The sequence below is a fragment of the Mytilus galloprovincialis genome, chromosome 8 (assembly GCF_965363235.1).
Source record: "Mytilus galloprovincialis chromosome 8, xbMytGall1.hap1.1, whole genome shotgun sequence".
Taxonomy (NCBI): domain Eukaryota; kingdom Metazoa; phylum Mollusca; class Bivalvia; order Mytilida; family Mytilidae; genus Mytilus; species Mytilus galloprovincialis.
The window spans coordinates 43,059,063-43,073,707 of NC_134845.1; positions in this window are offsets into that span (position 1 = coordinate 43,059,063).

Here is a 14,645-nt window from a genome sequence, read left to right on the forward strand (position 1 = left end):
GATATAATGACCAGTATTATAACTTTTTCCAGTGATACAAAATATCCAGCGTTACATGTATATAGGTTAAACACAACGTAAACTTTTTCTATAGACTGAACCACTATTATCCTAACCTTGAGTTTGGTTTACACTCGATACAATGACCAGTATTATTAAGCGTAAACTATATAACTTCCTTCATTTCACGCCTAACTTAGCTTCATTAACATTCATATCTTTACATATTTACATTGATGAATTTCTAATGAGGTAGTTACTATATCCATTAAAATAGATTTTCCCAGTGTACACTTTTCACCTGTGTCTTTACATGAACTTACATGCATTAAATTTACACCGTTACCTACTTCATTATGTATTAATGTACATATTTCACAGGAAAATCATTAGTATCAAAAATTTTAAAAGTGAAAATCACTGAAGCAAAGCATGTTCAAATCAGTGACTCGAAAAACGTTTTAACAAAAAGAACGAGGACGTATATAGATGTAAAAATATAAATTTTGAACTTAGTACAATAAAGTTTAACTATTTGTATGATTGAAATATTGATCGTTACTTTTTATAAATTTCGGTCCCAGGTAACAAATCTTATCAAACAAGGAAGCTCCTAGCTTGACAAGTTTTTTACTATTATATGCTTTTATTTTACTACACCGTAACTAATGAAAGTGGTAAAATGAATACAAAGTTAGAATAACAAATCTTTAAACATTGAATCAAATTGTCTTCAAATTCAATCTAATAGTGTATGTTTATGCACCTGCGACTAACTACTATGGCTACCAGGACATACATTATGTACAGTCTCGGTATACAGCTTTGTCCTTGTCTGTCGTTTTGTTTTACTAAATATTAATAAAGATGTCTCGATTGTATTTTCATTGTGCATGGATGTACTGTGCTGTTTTATTTTCACCTTATAGATATAAGAAGATGTGGTATGAGTGCAAATGATACAACTCTCCATCTAAGTCACAATTTATTTAATTAAACAATTATAGGTCAAAGTTCAGTCTTCAACACGGAGCATTGGTTCACACCAGGAATGGGGTCGATTACTTAAAATGTAATCGATTAAATTATAATAACTTTGTTCTTTAAAAGTAATTGATTACATTATAATTACACCTAAATTTAAATAATTGATTACATTAGATTACTTTCTTTAGAGTAATCATGATTACTTTAGATTACTTATGATAACATTGTTTAATGCATGTTGTATTTTTTTACTTAAAAAAGAGCTAATTTTGGTGACAGTTTTGTTATAATTTCCTTAATTTATTAAACTTATTTAAAATTATTAAGAATTCGGACAACTAGGAACAGAGTTAAATGTGCATAGTTTGATTGCATAGACAAGTGCCCCTTTCTGTGTAAATTAAAATATATAACCTTAGTTTTACTAAAAAAAATTAACCAACTGCCCAATTAACAAAAAACCTGATCAAATAAATGAAAATTCTTTTAAGTAAAGTTTTATTAGTTTGTGTGGGATTTATTAATTACACATTCATATAAAATATAGACAAGACAATATTTTATTTGAGTCTCACCTCTTATAAAACATTTACGTAATATTACAATTTCACATATAAAACAAGAGCCACCTAAAAAGAGTTATGGGAGACTATAACTAGAGGCTCTCAAGAGCCTGTATCGCTCACCTGACTCAATTTTTTTTTTGAAATCATAAAAAAAAAGATAAAAATTGGCTACAAAGTAACAACACTTGGCCAGCACCTCATTAAGGAAAGGAATATTCATGATGTTTGGTTTCATTCAATTCAGTGGTTCTGTAGAAGAAGACTTTTGAATGTATTTCCCTTAGGGTCCTATGTTAAACTAAGTCCCCCGCTGGCGGCCATCTTGGATGATGGATCGGCTACAAAGTAACAACACTTGGTCAGCACCTCATAAGGGACATTCATGCTATGTTTGGTTTCATTCCATTCAGTTGTTCTCTAAAAGAAGTCATTTGTATGCATTTCCCATAGGGTCCTATGTTAAACTAAGTCCCCCCGCTGGCGGCCATCTTGGATGATGGATCGGCTACAAAGTAACAACACTTGGTCAGCACCTCATAAGGAACATTCATGCTATGTTTGGTTTTATTCCATTCAGTGGTTCTCTAAAAGAAGTCATTTGCATGCATTTACCATACAGGGTCCTATGTTAAACTAAGTCCCCCGCTGGCGGCCATCTTGGATGATGGATCGGCTACAAAGTAACAACACTTGGTCAGCACCTCATAAGGAACATTCATGTCATGTTTGGTTTCATTCCATTTAGTGGTTCTCTAGAAGAAGTTCATAATGTAAATTGTTAACGACGACGACGACGACGACGGACGACGACGGACGAAGACGGACGACGGACGCCAAGTGATGAGAAAAGCTCACTTGGGTGAGCTAAAGATGGTATATACATTTACATATTATAAGTTATATTGTTCGCTACTGACCCCGTACGGATCCATAGAGGGTTAGTAAAATCCATAGGGGGTGAGGCCGGAGGCCGAGTCCCCTATGCATTTTATTCACCCTCTATGGATCCGTAGGGGGTCAGTTGTTAACCGTATAACGAATTTATCGGACGCTAGATTTTTTCTGCGGCTTTTTGTTGAAAAATAAACAATGGAACACAACAACATTAATAGATGACGTCGCCATTAACGCGTCATGAACCCCATATGAAACTTACTAACCCCATACGGTCTCATAGGGGGTCACCACGTGACGGCGTTTAACCAATCACAACGTGATAATTTATCTGTGGTCCGATAAATACATATATTAGTACTGCAACTGACATCGAAATAGACGCTTGGTTAACGAGTTTAATGGTCCGGAATAACACACGGCTGCAAATTGTTTTAAATGATAGAATGATATCTATATTTTAATTTTCGTCAGGTCTTACAAATTTTCTATGGTCACATTTTTGTATTGTATCCCTTTAATGGGGGTACTCCTCAATTTACGGTTTTGGGTTGTTATCTTAAAATCCAAAACTATATTTTTTGGTTAAATTTCCCGCTATGTTCGTAAATATTTTCTTTGTACATATCATCAAGGATCATCGGAATGATGAAGCAACAAATATAATACCATCTCCAAGTAAAACTTTCAAACTTAAAGTTGGCTTTTTTTTTAGATAGAAATTTAACTCGTTTTTCTTTGAAAACGAGAAAACATATGATTCAAAAACAGTATTTGACATTTGAGAGGACAAAACATATTATTGCGATACTGCATGCAAAATTTGTTGGGCAAATTCCAAACAATTTTGTCAAAAACTCAAAAATAAAAACATCATTTGTACCTTTTTTAATTACGGAAACTCCACCATTTAATTTTTCCTTCACAATCAATTTGATAGTTTCGATGTGATTATGTAGATTTTTTAGGAGAAGTTAATTTATTTTTGAGTGATTTGAATATATATAGTAGTTCTTTCGTATATTTTCTGTAAATCAGTTATATTTTTGTTAATAAAATTTTGACTCTTTATAAAAGTTAACCAAATCCGTCGGATAAGAGGTTTTTCCGGATAATGACTAGTTGATATTGTGTGACAATACATTGTATGTCAATGTTTAACCTCAGAGCAATTAATGTGCATGCAAGTGGTCGGGGAAAAAAGTACTATTGAAGTTTCTCAGAGATTTTGTGTGTGACAATGTGATGCTACAACCAACTTCTCTTGATATTCTGCTTTCCTTGGGCAAATCATCAATGATGTTACATGTATTCGACTTTCACCAGAAGGCAAAATTGTTGAGTCTTTGAATTATATTGATTGATTGATTGATTGTTGGTTGCTTAACGTCCAGTGACAAATAGTTCATGCATGTTCAGGACGAGAACAAGTTAACAATAAAAACAATAGGTAGCTACGAACCCCTCAAAGAGTTGTTGCAAGGGTTCTTAACGTGCAAAGAACGTGGCACTCTCTTTACACGAGGCATTTGATACATCCCGCGCAGCCAAACGAACGCCCCACTTCGTTTTACTGCCGGTCGGGAGAAGACCAAGTGACCATATTTCGTTGCCCCAGTCACCCTTAGGGAACTTTAAATTAGAAATAACAGAAATCCATATATGTGATCAAACTGATCGACATGTATCCTCACAACCAGACACTTTTATACGATCTCGCGCTCAGTTTCTTCCTTGTAGTTTGGATATGAAAAAAGGTTTTTGTGTAAAAGAAAAACCTTTAAATAAACCCAGAAAACTACACAAAGCTGATTCCTCTAAACGTGTTGACAGTCTTTTAATTTGTGCTTATTAATGTGAGTAATCATTTATCCATGCATTACAATGTACTTATTGAAGTCAACACCTGTGCAATTAGGTAAAACAGTTACTGAAAAATTAGAATTTGATCTTGCTGTCAGTTCATTAATAACGATTGTTAGTGATGATCTTCCATAAGAAAAAGCCTTTCTCATGTAGTACATCCTCTACATATACCAATCACGTTCACCCAAGATTGTCTCTGATGCTTAACTACAAAACTGCCAAACTCCAGAACTAACTAGATATTGTGACACCTTACAATTCAGGCACAGTGGGGCCAAGGGATATAAAATATAGAGTGTAGCTCTGAACTCAATAAAGGGGATGCCATATCTGCTGCAGGAAAATTGAAGTCTATGTTAAGACTTTCAGAATTACACCAAGGTGTGTCTGAAAATATCAAGTATACATTAAAAGAAGAAAAATTTCTTCGCCCTGCCGCCACTGCTCTTATGAGCTATGTCCTCGTTTGGGTATTTCTATGGATATGATGCCCGCATAGCTTCTTAAAAGATATAGGAAGATGTGGTATGAGTGCCACACACCATCCAAGTCACAATTTATAAAAGTAAACCATTATAGGTCACGGTCCGGTCTTCAACAGGGAGCCTAGGCTCTTAAGTTCATTTGTTAGTTAATTGATGAAAAATAACACAAAGGCGCTTCTGAACCGTATATTGTCCCTAAAGATAACAAAAAATCGTAAATGTATGGCTATTACAAAATCAGTCGTTTCTGTAGCAACATTCGCTCCATTACATTTGGGATTGACCGTGCAGATATATCATGCATATGCATCAATATATATGTGAATATGGGTCACGATTATTGATCGAAACTTTGAACTCACATTGCTATTGTGTTTCCTATGCAAAAGTAAGACTATAACTGGTGAGTTTGACCGAGTCAAGACGGTATTTACGCTCCAGATGGAATATGTACTCAAAAACTGTGTTTTCTTTGAACAAACACTGTCCTGCGCCGAACTTGTTCTTGTAAAAAAAGAGAAGTGTGTTGTCATGCTAATACGCGTACTGAATCCGCATATGATGACTAAGAGATTGATTCATGTCCCTATTTAATGAAAACTCGAGCTATTGTGTGTCGCTTTTAAAAGTTATATAAGGATCATAACTGATTTTGAATTTCAACATTAGAAAATTGGCATTACATTGTATAATTTTTCATCCTTCCCTTAAACAATCAATGAGTTAACTTTTTTACCAGGATTATTCCACTAAGAAAATGTTCATGCACCAAACTGACTTTGTTTTACACTCAACCAAACCCCTAATCAAGGCAAGTAACACTTATGATTTTTTTTTAAACCTCGCATTCGCCTCGTTTGACTATGGTATATTTTGTGTTATAACTAAAAATGTCCAGACTTTGCAAATAGACAATATGTATTTATCTATAACTACAGTAGATACTAATTTTCACAAACTACACAACCTTTTAGATGCAAAATTAAAAACAGTGTTTCAGCGCTTGAATTTTGTTTTTTTCAAAGACAGAAAAAATATTGAAATAATTTGATAAACTGGTGTTTTATAATTTAGAAAATAATTCTGTAATGTACTGTAGTGAAACACTAAACACAATATGAAAGTTTACGGATGTGAAAAGGTCAAGGCCACTTCTTCTTTTGCTATGTCATAAATGGGAAAAAAATCAGAAGGTTTCCAAATCAACGCCATTTTGTAAAGGCAGCTCTTCATATAAGTAGTCAAATTTGTCGTTTAAATATGGAACGCCATGACTGCCTTATGTTAATGATCAGCATTATATGCAGTGCTCACACCATTATATTAAGTGCTCACAACATTATATTAAGTGCTCACAACATTATATTAAGTGCTCACACCATTATATGCAGTGCTCACACCATTATATGCAGTGCTCACACCATTATATTAAGTGCTCACAACATTATATTAAGTGCTCACACCATTATATGCAGTGCTCACACCATTATATTAAGTGCTCACAACATTATATTAAGTGCTCACAACATTATATGAAGTGCTCACACCATTATATTAAGTGCTCACAACATTATAATAAGGGCTCACAACATTATATTAAGTGCTCACACCATTATATGCAGTGCTCACATCATTATATTATGTGCTCACAACATTATATTAAGTGCTCCCAACATTATATATGCAGTGGTCACAACATTATATGAAGTGATCACAACATTATATGAAGTGATCACAACATTATATGAAGTGCTCACAACATTATACGTTTTTTGTTGTATGATGAGATTGTTGTATGATGAGATTGATGTATGATGAGATCATTCGGTAAACATCGTTTTTTAGCGGAAATTACCGAATCCATAATTTGTAAATTACGGTAATGCCCAGCAAACAAATTTAAACAGTTATTAAAGTCATGTGATCATAAGGCAGTATACAATATTTAAAACTGATTGAAATAAGTAAGGAAAAGATGAAACTAAAAAGTGAATGATTAAAGTAGTTCTGTTCGTCGTAAGAAATACGAATGGCAAAATGTAAGTGAAATAATAAAAAGCTTATTTAACATGTTTAATGAAATATTGAAGGGAAATTTGTATGACATATTCCTCGAGCTCATTTCCTACTGAAGAACTTTAGCAAGGTGCCACTTTATAGTCCGTACTCAGTTTAAAAAAAGCTTAATTACATTTTAAATAAAACAGTCAGCTTTCTATAACACATAAGCGTTATATTACGCTAGCTTATATGTATGTCATGATTGAGTCATTTTTGGCATCCATTTTCAGAATTTGTTATTTCACATGAATAAGTATCTAACAGATATGGAAAATGCAGTTTAAAGCATTTCATTGTAGGTGTTTAACATAACTTTAGGCAGCAACCATTTAATTTTTTTTTTTGGGGGGGGGGGGGGCTATTGATTTTTATTTTTTTCGCGACAAGTCGAAAATATTTTTTTTAATTCAATTTTAGCATTACATATATTGGCAGCTAGGGGTGAATCAACCAATTTTTTTTTCTCAGAATCAAAAACAAATAATTTTTTTCTCCAAAAACTGGAAACACACTTTTTTTCAAAAAAATCAATAAATTTTACCCTTTCAAGACCCAGTTTAACATTATTTTCATTTAAAGTTATCATCTCTTATGAAAACTGAGTTTGTGGGGATGGAAAACGTTTACTACGTTTGTTCGTCATTTTGCACGGTTAATATATATAAAAAAAGTGGTATGCTTGATAATGAAACAACTTTCCACAAGAGACAAAATGACATCACAGAAATTAACAACTAAACGGCCACAGTACGGCCTTCAACAATGAGCAAAGCCCATACTGCATAGTCATGCAGCTATAGAAGGCCCCGAAATGATAAACGTAAAACATTCCTAATTTATGTACAAACAAACGATCGAAAAACTAACATGTATATGACACATTAACAAACGACAACCACTGAAATAAAGGCACCTCCTGACTTGGGACAGCCACATATACAGAATGTGCGGCGGGTTTTAACATGTTAGCGGGATACCAACCCTCCGTCTAACCTGGGACAGTGGCGTAACAGAACAACATAAGAACGAACTATGAAAATCAGTTGTAAAAGGCTTAACTCATCAGATGGGTACAAATATAAATCCATCTACCAGAAAATAGAGTAGACGTGGGCGGGTACTTCTATATCCCAACAACAAAAAGACACTATAAGTACTGATCTGAGAGTACTCGCAATTACTGACAGCTAGTTCAAAGCCACTAACAACTAACAAAAAAACATGCATCTAAGTTTTGCATTTAGGTAAAGATTGAAACAAACTGTGAGTAAAATAGAATGATTTACTATTATTGGATAGTAACGATTGTCCATGAAAAAGGAGTCATTTTCAATTTTCTTCAACTTTGTACTTGTTTGGATGTATAAATATTTTGATATGAGCGTCACTGGTGAGTCTTATGTAGACGAAACAAGCATTTGGCGTACTAAATTATAATCCTGGTACCTTTGATAACTACTTGACCTAAATTAATTCTGGTTAAGGTACATTAAGATACAAAGTATAATCAACTACAAGTCATAGAAGAATAATATCTTTTAGATCGCACTTCTTTGATAACAATGGACCTCGAAAAAAGATTCAAATTTGTGTTTAGGTCCAGATGATAGCAATAACACAAAAAAGAGGAATGCTATTTGTTGCTGAGCACTTCTTTGATTCTATTTAAAGTCCACACAATTTGTTTTGTAACGGAAGCACAAAAAAAAGATACTCATTATTATGTCAATATATAATTGTAATATAATTATATTAATGGAGAACTTCTAGTATTGTTTTACTGTGAATTCTTCTCGTTGTTGTGATTGGCGTTCTAATTCTTCTCACATACAAGCTTGTCTATAGTCTGAGGATTTCTGTTATTTTTGCTACCAATTTTTTTCCATATCCCATGTTAGGATCAATCTCAAAGGTTGAAAATTTCATATCTGAATATTTTTTTCGTTATCTGGAAAGTTACTTTTGACGGCGGATCTTGATTGTTTCTGTGGGGCTTCTTTCTCATGAATAGGGATCACTCACGGGGAAAAAAATGGAAAATTGTCGAAACTAATTTGACTTTTATGTATAGCATAAAATCGAGAATGGAAATGGGGAATGTATCCAAGAGACCACAACCCGACTCCATAGAAAAAACAACGGCAGAAGGTCACCAACAGTTCTTCAATGTAAAGAGAAATTCCCGAACCCGGAGGCGTCCTTCAGCTGGCCCATAAACGAATATATATTAGTTCAGTGATAATGAACGCCATACTAATTTCCAAATTGTACACAAGAAACTAAAATTATAATAATATAAGGAAAACAAAGACCAGAGGCTCCTGACTTGGGACAGGCGCAAAAATGCGGCGTATTCCGAATTATATTCTTAAAAGAATTTAAATTCACAAACTAGTTATTTTGCACCAAACATTAATAACTGTTTAAATTTGTTTGCTGGGAAGTACCGTAATTTACAAATTATGGATTCGGTAATTTCCGCAAAAAAACGATGTTTACCGAATGATCTCATCATACATCAATCTCATCATACAACAATCTCATCATACAACAAAAAACGTATAATGTTGTGAGCACTTCATATAATGGTGTGAGCACTTAATATAATGTTGTGAGCCCTTAATATAATGTTGTGAGCACTTAATATAATGGTGTGAGCACTGCATATAATGTTGTGAGCACTTAATATAATGTTGTGAGCACTTAATATAATGGTGTGAGCATTGCATATAATGGTGTGAGCACTTAATATAATGTTGTGAGCACTTAATATAATGTTGTGAGCACTTAATATAATGGTGTGAGTACTGCATATAATGCTGATCATTAACATAAGGCAGTCATGGCGTTCCATATTTAAACATCGTTTATAGCATATGTTTACGATTGAATCGTTTTTGTAGCATTCTATTGAATAAATATCAGAAAATTTCTCTTTTTTGTCTTTGCGGTTGAAATATTGATATTTTTAGGTCTGAACTTTGACCTCAATTTCACAAAAATGTGACCACTCTGGATTTTTACGACCCAACTTTTTTTATTGTACACGTTTTCCTCTTTCCATCGATATATAATTTAGGTGTGTGTTCTTACGGACCATTAAAGTTTTAAAAAATGAACTCTGGTTGCAGTACTATATATACACATAAAATATAAAACATAAAACATATTACAGTTCTTCTTTTAAAGTATGCAAACAAAACAATTGATTAACTTGCTTGCTATATTTGTTTGGATGTTTGTAAACAACAGGTAGGTAGTCTATTTCAGTGTGTTTACTATTTACTGGAATATGATTGGACAATAAACATCAAATTAACTTCATGTCAATTCTTATTGTCCAATCAAATCCCAGTAAATATAAAAACAGACAGAAACTCCGCCTACCTATTGTTTGCAAACAACCAAGCAAACATAACAAGCAAGTTGATCAATGTTTTGTTTTGCATGCTTTTATAGAAGAACTGTAAAAGTATACAAATTTTAAGAATATAATAAACATTTTCTTTTCAGTAAAATATGATAGCAGATTTTGGAAATATAAAAGTAAACATTTTCATCACTAAATAAAAATACAAATTTATCGTCATCTGACATACTATTAAAGTCATGACAAAAAGAATTCGCATGACTAGACAACACAGCACGAAAATCTGCATATAGTGGACATTTCAAAAATCTTTTAAATAAATGCATTAAAAATTGATTATAGGAAAATATTACTGTAAAAATAATTATCTACACAAATAAAATGTATGTTTACATTTGCAAAAATAATACTGGATATTGGTATAATTCATAATTTCAATAAATGTTCTGTTTGTATTCAAATCTTGAAAGTCTTCAATAAGTTATGAGCATTCATTAAAAAGATTGTATCGAAGATCGTCATATAATAAGCATTCCATTAGAAAGTGTTTTTCTGTTTCAATGCTGTTTGTATCGCACAATACACATATTCTGTGTTCAATGGGAGTAGGCGGCCTGGAGTATCTTCCCGTCTCACACGCAAGTGGAAGTGAACCAGAGCGAAACAGAGCCGTTGTGCGTCGCTCAGTTTTTAAAATGTTCAGACGGACATATTGTTCGGTTTTCACACTTTGTTTGTATTGCCTATAAGTTCGTAATTTGTTTCCATTCTTTGAGTTATGTCTATTATTAAAAACTTCCTCGCGCCATTCCGTGTTGTCTAAAACAGTTAATTTTTCGCTAATTGTACGCATAACAATTTTTGTAGATATATATAAATTGTATACAAGATCTCTCACGTTTAGCAAATCAACAGTTTTGTGCACTTGGAAAGCTCAGCCTTTTCTATACCTTGAAGTCCATTTTAGTATTTTATTACAGTTTCTATGTTGATTAGAGCGTAAAAGTCTACACAAAAGCCTACAGTAGTCAATTCGCTGTTTTGTATAGCACAACGTCCAGCCCATATCGCCACGACGCTAAATTAAACGTTCGTTTTCCGACAGACAAAAAGAATTTACAGGCCCTGTTCTGAATTGTCGATATGTCACTAAACGATTTAGTACACCAACTACCACTACCGTGCAGAAGAACTGGTTCTACCATTAATGTATGCAGTTTAGTGCAAACCTTATATGTCATTCCACATAACCTGTTTAACTGTTTAACTGTTTATTCAAAATATACTCAGACGCAGATTTCCTGCGTAACAGGAGCGACAAATACACATACATTTACAATTAACATAGAAGTGAAATGAGTTTACATCCCAGCTTCTTTGTTCTAACAGGAGTCAGATCACCCCTACCAGATCACCCCAGTTTAATTTTCTTTGTTATGCATGCTTTCCTTTGTTCTGTAACATTTTGACGGGAATATCAAATCCAGTATAAAACTTATGATTAATTATACGGAGACTATCTATCAAAATTCTGAAGTACGTTCACTATTCACTTTTCACTTTTCACTATTCAAAATTCATGAATAGTGAATTGTGTTTTTGTGCACTATTCACTATTCAAGATTATTCTTATTGAATAACTTTAATATCTTCTTGTATGTCCTGGATATATAAAAAGAAGATGTTGTATGATTGCCAATGAGACAAAACTTCACAAGAGACTAAATTACACAGCAATTAACAGCTACAGGTCATTGTACAGCCTTCAACTATGAGAAAAGCTCATACACCATAGTTAGTCACCGAATAATAACGGCCTTATCAATGTACAAAAAATTCACGAAAAACAATAAAGTATTTAACACAGCAAAAAACGACAACCACTTGATTACAGACTCCTTACTTGGGACAGGTACATACATGTATACAGAATGTGGCGGGGGTTAAACATATTAGCGTGACCCCCCCAACCTAGGACAGTGGTGAAACAGTGCAACATAAGAACGACCTTATAAAAATGATTTGTGTAAGGCTAAACTAAACTCATCGAATGAATACAAATAGAAATACATGTAACAAAAAACATAGAGTAATCGTGGACAGATATACTTGTACATCTCAACAACAAAAAGACACTAAGTACAGTTCTGAGAGTACTCGTAGCTACTGATACATGTATAATACATTCTATGCATATCTACAAGCTTACGGTACAATTGTCGCACTTAAGTTGTAACATATATTTCGTAAAGGGGGGAAAAGGGGGGTCCACTTTTATTCATCAAGCATTAATCTTATCATTCGTTTCCCCCATCATTACTCTATCGGGTTGTTCCCACCAAATGAAAACCACCGGCTGAACGGTACACATTGCCTTGTGTAAGGGGAGGGCAAACTAATTATAATGTCTCAAAGTGCCAATAATTCTTTTCTAAATCTCATTATCCAATTTAATATAAATACTCTAATCTCATTTTTTCACATTTATGTATAAAACATGGAAAAATATAAAAACTATAAATATATATATACAGGTAACAAAAGTTTCGTATAAAAAAAGTTTCGTATAAAAAAAAAGGGGTATTTTCTCAGAGAAAAATCTAATAGTCGCACTAAAAAAGATGAGATCTACCGAATATCGTAAACCCTTGAATCATAAAACAAGAAAAAATACTTCCAAAGGACGTTACGATCGAGTTTTGAACCCTCGAATCCCCTAATTTCAGGTATATCCTATATGCCATAAGAAAGCTTATAAAATGAGGAACACAAGCTATTTTGTGAATATAGTGCACGCATTCGGTTTAACGGGTATTACGGCGCTCAAAAATAAAAAACGGCCAAAATCAAGAAAAATTAATTCCAAAGGACGATACGATCGAGTTTTAAACTCTCGAATCCCCTAATTGCAGGTATATCCTCTATACCATAAGAAAGCTTATATAATAAGGAACACAAGATATATAGTGAATATAGTGCACAGATTCGGTTTAAGGAGTATTGGGGCGCCCGAAAATAACAAACGGTCAAAATCAAGAAAAATTACTTTCAAAGGACGTTGCGATCAAGTTTTGAACCCTCGAATCCCCTAATTACATGTATAACCTATACACTATAAGAAAGCTTATAAAATGAGGAACACAAGCTATATAGTGAATATAGTGCACAAATTCGGTTTAAGGGGTATCGAGGCGCCCAAAAATAAAAAACGGCCAAAATTAAGAAAAATTACTTCCAAAGGACGTTACGATCGAGGTTTGAAACCTCGAATCCCCTAATTACAGGTATATCCTATATACCATAAGAAAGCTTATAAAATAAGGAACACAAGCTTCATAGTGAATATAGTGCACAGATTCGGTTTAAGGGGTATCGAAGCGCCCGAAAATAAAAAACGGCCAAAATTAAGAAAAAATACTCCCAAAGGACGTTACGATCGAGTTCTGAACCCTCGAACCCCCTAATTACATGTATATCCTATATACCATAAGAAATCTTATAAAATGAGGAACACAAGCTATATTGTGAATATAGTGCACAGATTCGGTCTAATGGGTACTACGGCGCCCAAAAATAAAAAACGGCCAAAATCAAGAAAAATTAATTCCAAAGGACGTTACGATCGAGTTTTAAACCCTCGAATCCCCTAATTGCAGGTATATCCTATATACCATAAGAAAGCGTATATAATAAGGAACACAATCTATATAGTGAATATAGTGCACAGATTCGGTTTAAGGAGTATTGGGCGCCCGAAAATAACAAACGGTCAAAATCAAGAAAAATTACTTCCAAAGGACGTTGCGATCAAGTTTTGAACCCTCGAATCCCCTAATTACCTGTATAACCTATACACTATAGGAAAGCTTATAAAATGAAGAACACAAACTATATAGTGAATATAGTGCACGGATTCGGTTTAAGGGGTATCGAGGCGCCCGAAAATAAAAAACGGCCAAAATTAAGAAAAATTACTTTCAAAGGACGTTACGATCGAGTTTTAAACCCTTCTATTACCTTTCTTAGGATATATAGGATATACCTGTAATTAGGGGATTCAAGGGTTCAAAACTCGATCGTAACGTCATGGTGGAAGCATTTTTTCTTCTAATCGGCCGTTTTTAACATTCGGGCGCTCCAATACCCCTTAAATCGGATCTGTGCACTATATTCACTATATAGGTTTTGTTCCCCCTTCTATTACCTTTCTGAGGATATATAGGATATACCTGTAATTAGGGGATTCAAGGGTTCAAAACTCGATCGTAACGTCATGGGGGAAGCATTTTTTCTTCTAATAGGCCGTTTTTAACATTCGGGCGCTCCAATACCCCTTAAATCGGATCTGTGCACTATATTCACTATATAGGTTTTGTTCCCCTTTCTATTACCTTTCTTAGGATATATAGGATATAC